General features: G+C 38.2%; 1 protein-coding gene and 1 non-coding gene across 4 annotated transcripts in view; one reads left to right on the top strand and one right to left on the bottom strand.

Annotated features, from left to right (window-relative positions):
* Cfdp1 (craniofacial development protein 1) overlaps positions 1–6,699 on the top strand; it is a 147,250-nt gene that overhangs the window by 46,465 nt on the left and 94,086 nt on the right. The gene's annotated exons all lie outside the window — the stretch shown is intronic.
* LOC111815128 lies at positions 292–398 on the bottom strand. The gene has a single exon (XR_002819913.1). It is a non-coding gene; the product is annotated as a U6 spliceosomal RNA (small nuclear RNA).

A 6,699-nucleotide genomic window follows, 5' to 3' on the forward strand; every position in this document is an offset into this window, starting at 1 on the left:
GGTCCCTGTGCTTTGCTAAGCTTGTTCTAAGTAGGTGCTTTAGACCACTGAGCCATCTCACCAGCCCCAGGAAGACATTTTTAAAAGAGATTTCCCCATAAATAGTTGGAATATTTTGGCTGTATTAAAGGTGATTTCATTCACTTTGATTCAGGGGTATTGTTCCAGCCAGGGTGATAATTGAGAGAAATAATGAATGAGGAGAAGGCTAATGAGGTTCCTTCTCAGGGAAGCAGAGGCTTAATATTGGAGACTGGGTGTGGTGGTGCACGCCTGTAATCCCAGTGCTTGGCAGGCTGAAGACACTTCCACGAATTTGCGTGTCATCCTTGCGTAGAGCCATGCTAAGCTTCTCTGTATCCTTCCAGTTTTAGTATGTGTGCTGCTGACGCGAGCACTGGGAGGCTGAACACAGGAGAATCAGTACAAGTCCAGTCTGTGTAGTGAGGCCCTGTAGGCCCTATACTAAATACAAAAAATAAATAAAATAAAATTTTAAAAAATTGGACATTTGGATCAGGAAATGAAGTCCCTGCCAATTTGAGTATCTAAATGAGAAACGATATCAAATGTGGAAAATCTTTGATAGCAATAACTTTTTCATGTATGGTCACTAGGACAGGGCAACCTTTGTCAATTTGGCCTTTTTATTTATTTATTTTTAATTTATTTTTATTTTTTTGCAGAACCAGGGATTGAACTCAGGCCTTTGCGCTTACCAGGGAAGCACTCATTCTACCGAGCTATCTCCCCAGCCCCAAATCATTTATTTGTCTTGTTTTTTATTTATTTTTTCCAGTTTGGATACTTACAACAAATAGTCTGAACTCATATCAGTAGTGTTTTTTAAGGTTGTGCAGAGTTGAACTTACTCATGTTCTTAGGAAATCCTGTAGAGAGATAAATTTTATTGTATATAGCAGTCTTTTCTCATTGGTCTTATTGAATTATAGTGCCAATAAGTTTCAAAAATCTCTAATTTTAAGAGCTAGTGGTGTATCTGTATTATAAGCTTTTTTTATTTTAGGGAAGGGACTATAAAATATTCAGGGTCTCACTGTTAGATCGGACTCAGAGTGATCTGCCTGTTTACAGCCTCCCAAGAGCTGGGATTATAGGCACATGCCACTAGCCCAGTCTCAGTGGCCGTCTCAGCGCACCTGGGGGCAGGGCGGCACCAGCATGGCAGGTGGGGGAGATGGAACGTCAGGCTCCTGCACCTGCTTGCGGGTGCTTTAATCCGCTGAGCTATTTGGCCAGTCCTGTGTTATAAGCCTATAAAAACTATTTCCCTGTAGTTTTATTCCTAATTGTGCCAGACTTCTTTTGGTATGAAAAAATGGGTCTGTTAAATTTTTGCTTTTGGTACTTGAAGAACTGTAAGAAGCACTTAAAGTTACAACAATTGGTTAAGTGTATGTAGTATGATAACAAATTGATTTGGATACAATTATGTGAAAACCTTCTTTAAGGAGGAAAATGTCGTGGAGCATGGTGGCACATGTCTGTAATCCCAGCACTCAGGAGGCTGAGGCAGGACGATTGCTGTTTGAGGCCAGCTGCATAGCAAAACCCTGTCTCAAAAAGAAGAAAAATAAAAATAAAAAAGTCTGAGGTGCTCTAGGAATGAAAAAAATTGTGGTTAATTTTATAACAGTAATTTATTGACAGAACGCTGTGGTTGCTTCAGGGACTTTATTTTTGTGCACTAGAGGGCAGAATTCCCCAGAAAAGAACATGTGTTATTGGCGAGCTCTCAGACGTGGAGCATTCCTGACAGTGGGCATCTAAATGCTGTACATTTTTCTTTGCCTAATTAGATTAGTCTCTTGGTATGAGTTTCTTTGTTTTATACAGTTTCTACTTTTGTTTTTTAGGCGGGGGACAGGGTCTCACTATACATTTCAGGGTGGCCTTGAGCTAATGACAATTCTCCTGGCTCAGCTTCTCAAGTGCTAGGATTACAGTGTGTGCCACCATACCTGACAGTTTCTATATTTTTAATTAGAATTTTTGTTTTTAATTCTGCTATTGTTATTTAGAAAGCAAAAATTTTTTCTTTCAGTTTTGTCCTTAACATGAAGCCTTTTGTTTGTGGGGTTTCTAAAGTTACAAATAAAGCTGAGTGTTGTAGTATACACCTATAATCAAGTACTCCCAAATTTTACATTTATGAGTAGTTTTATAGTAATCCTTCCATATGTGATAAAAATAATACTTGCCACTTTTCTCAGGCCTTTTGTGTTGGAAGTTATTGTTACCAAATGTTTTAATGTCAGGGAAGAGTGTGATTCACTTGAAGCGTGACAATCAGTTACTCATATGTTCTGATCAGGGTGCCAGTAGAAGAATTTTAATATCATTTTATGGTTCTGATTATACAGTAAGAGTCATATTAGTAAATATTTTAATTTCGATTGGGGAATTTTTCTTATGGGAGAGGCTGAGCAGCTGTGTTCTAATTATTTTTGTCAGGCATTGAACATCAGGCTACTCTGAGGTCCTCCACTTACTGTATTTAATTACTAAGCCCTGGATTTTTGCCATAGCCCTATTATTCAAGTGAACTCATGCTAAATTTAGCTGTAATAATTTAATACTAGGTTGATATTTTCATTCTGTTGAGAAAATGGTAGATTCTACGTGTTTCTTTTTTTTTTTTTTTTTTTTCTTTTCTTTTTTTTTTTTTTTTTTTTGCGGACCTGGGGATTGAACTCAGGCCCTTGCACTTGCCAGGGAAGTGCTTATTCCACTGAGCCATCTCCCCAATCCCTATGTGTTTCTTTTTAGACCTCGGAATTCTGGATATTTGAGACCATAAAAATCTCACAGCCTTGAGGGCATTCGTCTTTTCTTATATTTGGATGTGGTACAGTTGCAGTAGGTGCTATATCAGAATACAGGAAAATCCCATGTTTTGCCTTGAGTTCTTCCCTTGAGAGCCTTTAGTTCCTACAGCTTTTGTGCACTTGCACTGTAGGAGGCAGGAATGAAGAAGAGTTTTCTGATTGTCAGATGAAATAACTTATTTGAATCGGAAGTTAGTCTGAGAAATACATTGTACAAGTTGCACTTGATCTTGATTTTTATGTCTGGTTTAACTAGTTCAAGGCAACAATTTAAGAAGTGTCCTTCAGAGCAGCAGCGACGAGCATCATGTCTGCTTCCCAGCTATGTTTCTGTGTTGTGCTGTGGGTTTTCTAAGTCCAGGTTTATTGTGCCACTTCAGAAAGTCTTCCCAATTTAGCCTGTGTTGTTCACTTGAGACTGTAGTTTCTCAGTCTTGAGGTGATGAATGTGGCCAGCTTTCCTATTGGGCTAATTGACGTCAGTTGTTCAGCATCATCATGAAAGCCTGGGTCACATAGAATTTGAGCTCTCTGAAGTGCTAGATTATGAAGCTTCTGTCTTTATAAAATTAGAATAGTTTTAAGAACCCTTTGAAGTAAGGTTTTTGTTAACACTGTAATGAAATAAAAGGACCAGTGTTTTCCAGGTGTAATAGGGAAAATCTGCGATAAAGGTTGTTTTCTTTGCATTTTTTCAATCTCTAAGGAAATTAATTGGCAATGGAAAATGGAACACAATTCTCTCTCCTGATACAGTATGTTGCCTGATTATGATATGCTATCTCAGAAAACCTTTTTTTTTTTAAGACTAGTGTGCTTCAAACTTTCTGCTGCCACCTTTTATTTAGGTTTCCCAAGATTTATAGGCCTTTCATGTGTCTGATAATGTGGTCAGTTCTCACAGCTTTAACTGTTCCCTCTGTCCTTTGAGTACTGCCTTTGGAACTCTAGACCCATATTTCTCATTGCTTACTAGAGATTTCTTCTGATTCCCCTTGGGTGCACAACTAGTTAATTATTCAACTAATTTATGTAAATACTCTCATGTTATAGAACTGAAGGAATTGAGCCTGTGTAAGTAGCTTGCCAATGGATTAGAACCAAAGGCTTCTTTTCAGCCCAGCATTTTCATCTGCTGGGCCCCACTGCCTGTTCTGGGGGTAGTTGGGTACCACCCCTATTCTCTCTCTAGCAGTTAGACCCAAACTTTAGAGTCAGCTTCAGTTCTTTTTCTTTTCCTCTGCCTTTACCTCCCCCAGCTGCCCAATCCCATAAATTCTTTTAGTTCTACAAGGATGGATATGTGTGTGTGTGCGTGTGTGTGTGTGTGTGTGTGTGTGTGTGTGTGTGTTTGTGTATATACATATGTATTGTACCAGGGATCAAACTCAGGACCTTGAATTTGCCAGGCAGGTGCTTATGCCACTCAGCTCTCTCTCTAGCTGTAGTTCTACCTTTAACATGTCCCCAAGTATTCATTCATATTCTCTGCACCCCCTCAGTTGCCTATTTTATTTATTTATTTGTGTGTGTGTGTGGCCAGCTCAGCCCACCAGGGGGGAAGGGCTGGCTGGCTTGTGGTGCTGGGGGATTGAACTGTGGTCCCTGTGCTTTGCTAAGCTTGTTCTAAGTAGGTGCTTTAGACTACTGAGCCATCTCACCAGCCCTCAGTTGCCTATTTTCTCTCTACTCCCATTGTCTTTTTTTCTTTGCCTTACTTTCTGAAGCATCTGTCTTTATGTAATTGGAGCTTTCTGAAGTCTTTTGAAATGCCTCTCCTCCTAAATATACCTACATGCCACTGCTGGGATATAATTTGTTAGAGATTCAGTTAGATCATGTCACTTGCTCAGAAATTTTATCCTGATGGTCTACAGTTAAGTTCAGGTGCTTTAGCCTGATACACAAAAGCTCTATCCTTCTGTCTCTCCTGCTTTGCTTTCTTCTAAGTTACCCTAAAACAGATTCTTTTCCTTTGACCCCTGTTTAACTTTGGTGTGGATTTTAGCCTGAGAATTTTTGACTTTAATGAGGTCAGGAAAATTCTCAGACCTTCATCTCTTTGACTGTTGCCTCTTTTGCATTGTTATCCTCAAACTCTGATTAGACATGTGTCAGGTCTTCTCATTCTTCCCTAATATCATAAATCTTCTCTTGGATATTTTCCATTTCATCATTTCTCTGAGTTGTCTTCTGCTTAATTTCCTGTGTTCCAGTTCTTTTTCTTCAGCTGTGTTTAATCTGTTTCATCCTGTCAGTGGTCATTTAATTTCAGTGACTAAGTTTCTTAAGTTTTTATTACTACATGTATACAGTGCATGATGATTCATTATGGGGAATTAGTACATGTACAGAACACATCACAATTCCTTTTTTCCCCTTCCCTCCACATCTCCCCCATTTTAGTTTTTTGAGGAATTTCTATGGTGATTTCCATATTGGTACTATATTTTATACTCCCACTGACAATGAAAAAAGATTCCTTCTGAGGACATTCCAGGTGGTGTGCATCCTGTGGTCTGCTTGGGAGTGTAGCGATCACACTTCAGGAGAGGTGTACTTGACATACCCTGTTGGTTTTGACTGGAGATTCATAAACTTTTTAAAAGAGATGAGTGATAAGAGCTAACCCTGATCTGTAAGTTTTGAATTTATATTGTTTCATCCCATGTACAAAACCATTTTTTTCCTACAAATAGTTTTTTTTTTGTGTGTGTTGGGGGCTGTAAAGGAAAGCAGAATGTTTTAAGATTTTTTTTTTCCAGGGATTTTAGGACACATTACAAGTCCTAAGCTCTGGTGCCAGGCTTATTAAAAAAATGTTTCTGTCAAAAAAAAAAAAAAAAAAAAAAAAAAAAGAAAAAAGATTCCTTCCTACCCACCCCAGCTTCTTCAGCACTTGTTATTGATTTCTTTTTTCTTTTTTCTTTTTTTTTTTTATTTATTTTATTTGTGTGTGTGTGTGTGTATGGCCAGCTCAGCCCACCAGGGGGCGGGGCTGGCTGGCATGTGGTGCTGGGGTATTGAACCGTGGTCCCTGTGCTTTGCTAAGCTTGTTCTAAGTAGGTGCGACCACTGAGCCATCTCACCAGCCCCAGATTTCTTTTTTCTTTGTTTCTTTTTTTTTTTTTTGCTATTGATTTCTAATCATAGACGTTTTTTCTGGAGTAGATGGTATCTCAGTGTTGTTTAACTTTCATTTCTCAAATGTCCAGTGATGTCAAACATGCTTTTCATGCACTTATTGTCCATTTGGACTTCTCATCTTCATCTGTACTTCACCAAGTGTCACTCATTTCAGATGCCCGTGTTTTGATCAGGTCTTCACATTTGAGAGAAATTAATTTTTTTTTCAAGTTCTTTATATATTGTAGATACAGTTTTTTGCATGACTAAAATTTTTGGTTTTGAAATCTCTATTTGATTGTTTTTAAATCTATTTTTTGATAGAATCTTTTAATATTACACTTGGGGGGGGCATTAGTACCAAGAATTGAACTCAGAACCTTGTGCTTGCTAGGCAGGCACTTATGCCACTGAGCTGTCTCCCCAGCCTTAATATTACAGGTTTGAAGCTGTCTTTTGTATTAGTAATAATTTTAAGTATACTTTCTTTATTCCTTTATGAGCACACTTTCTTTTATATTTGGAACCCTTCAAATATTCTTTGATGGTTCTTTTATCAGAAGTTCTTAGGTTCTAAAGCTATTGTTTATTTGTTGGCTTTTTTATGGGTCAGTTGTAAGTGGCTGTGGGTTTGCTTCTAGGTGCCCTTTGGGGTTCTGGCTTGGGCAAGTTATTTTAATTTCTTGAGTTACAATTCATGAAACACTCAGATATTATTATTATT

The sequence above is a fragment of the Octodon degus genome, unplaced genomic scaffold, assembly GCF_000260255.1.
Source record: "Octodon degus isolate 3935 unplaced genomic scaffold, OctDeg1.0 scaffold00011, whole genome shotgun sequence".
In the NCBI taxonomy this organism is placed as follows: Eukaryota; Metazoa; Chordata; class Mammalia; order Rodentia; family Octodontidae; genus Octodon; species Octodon degus.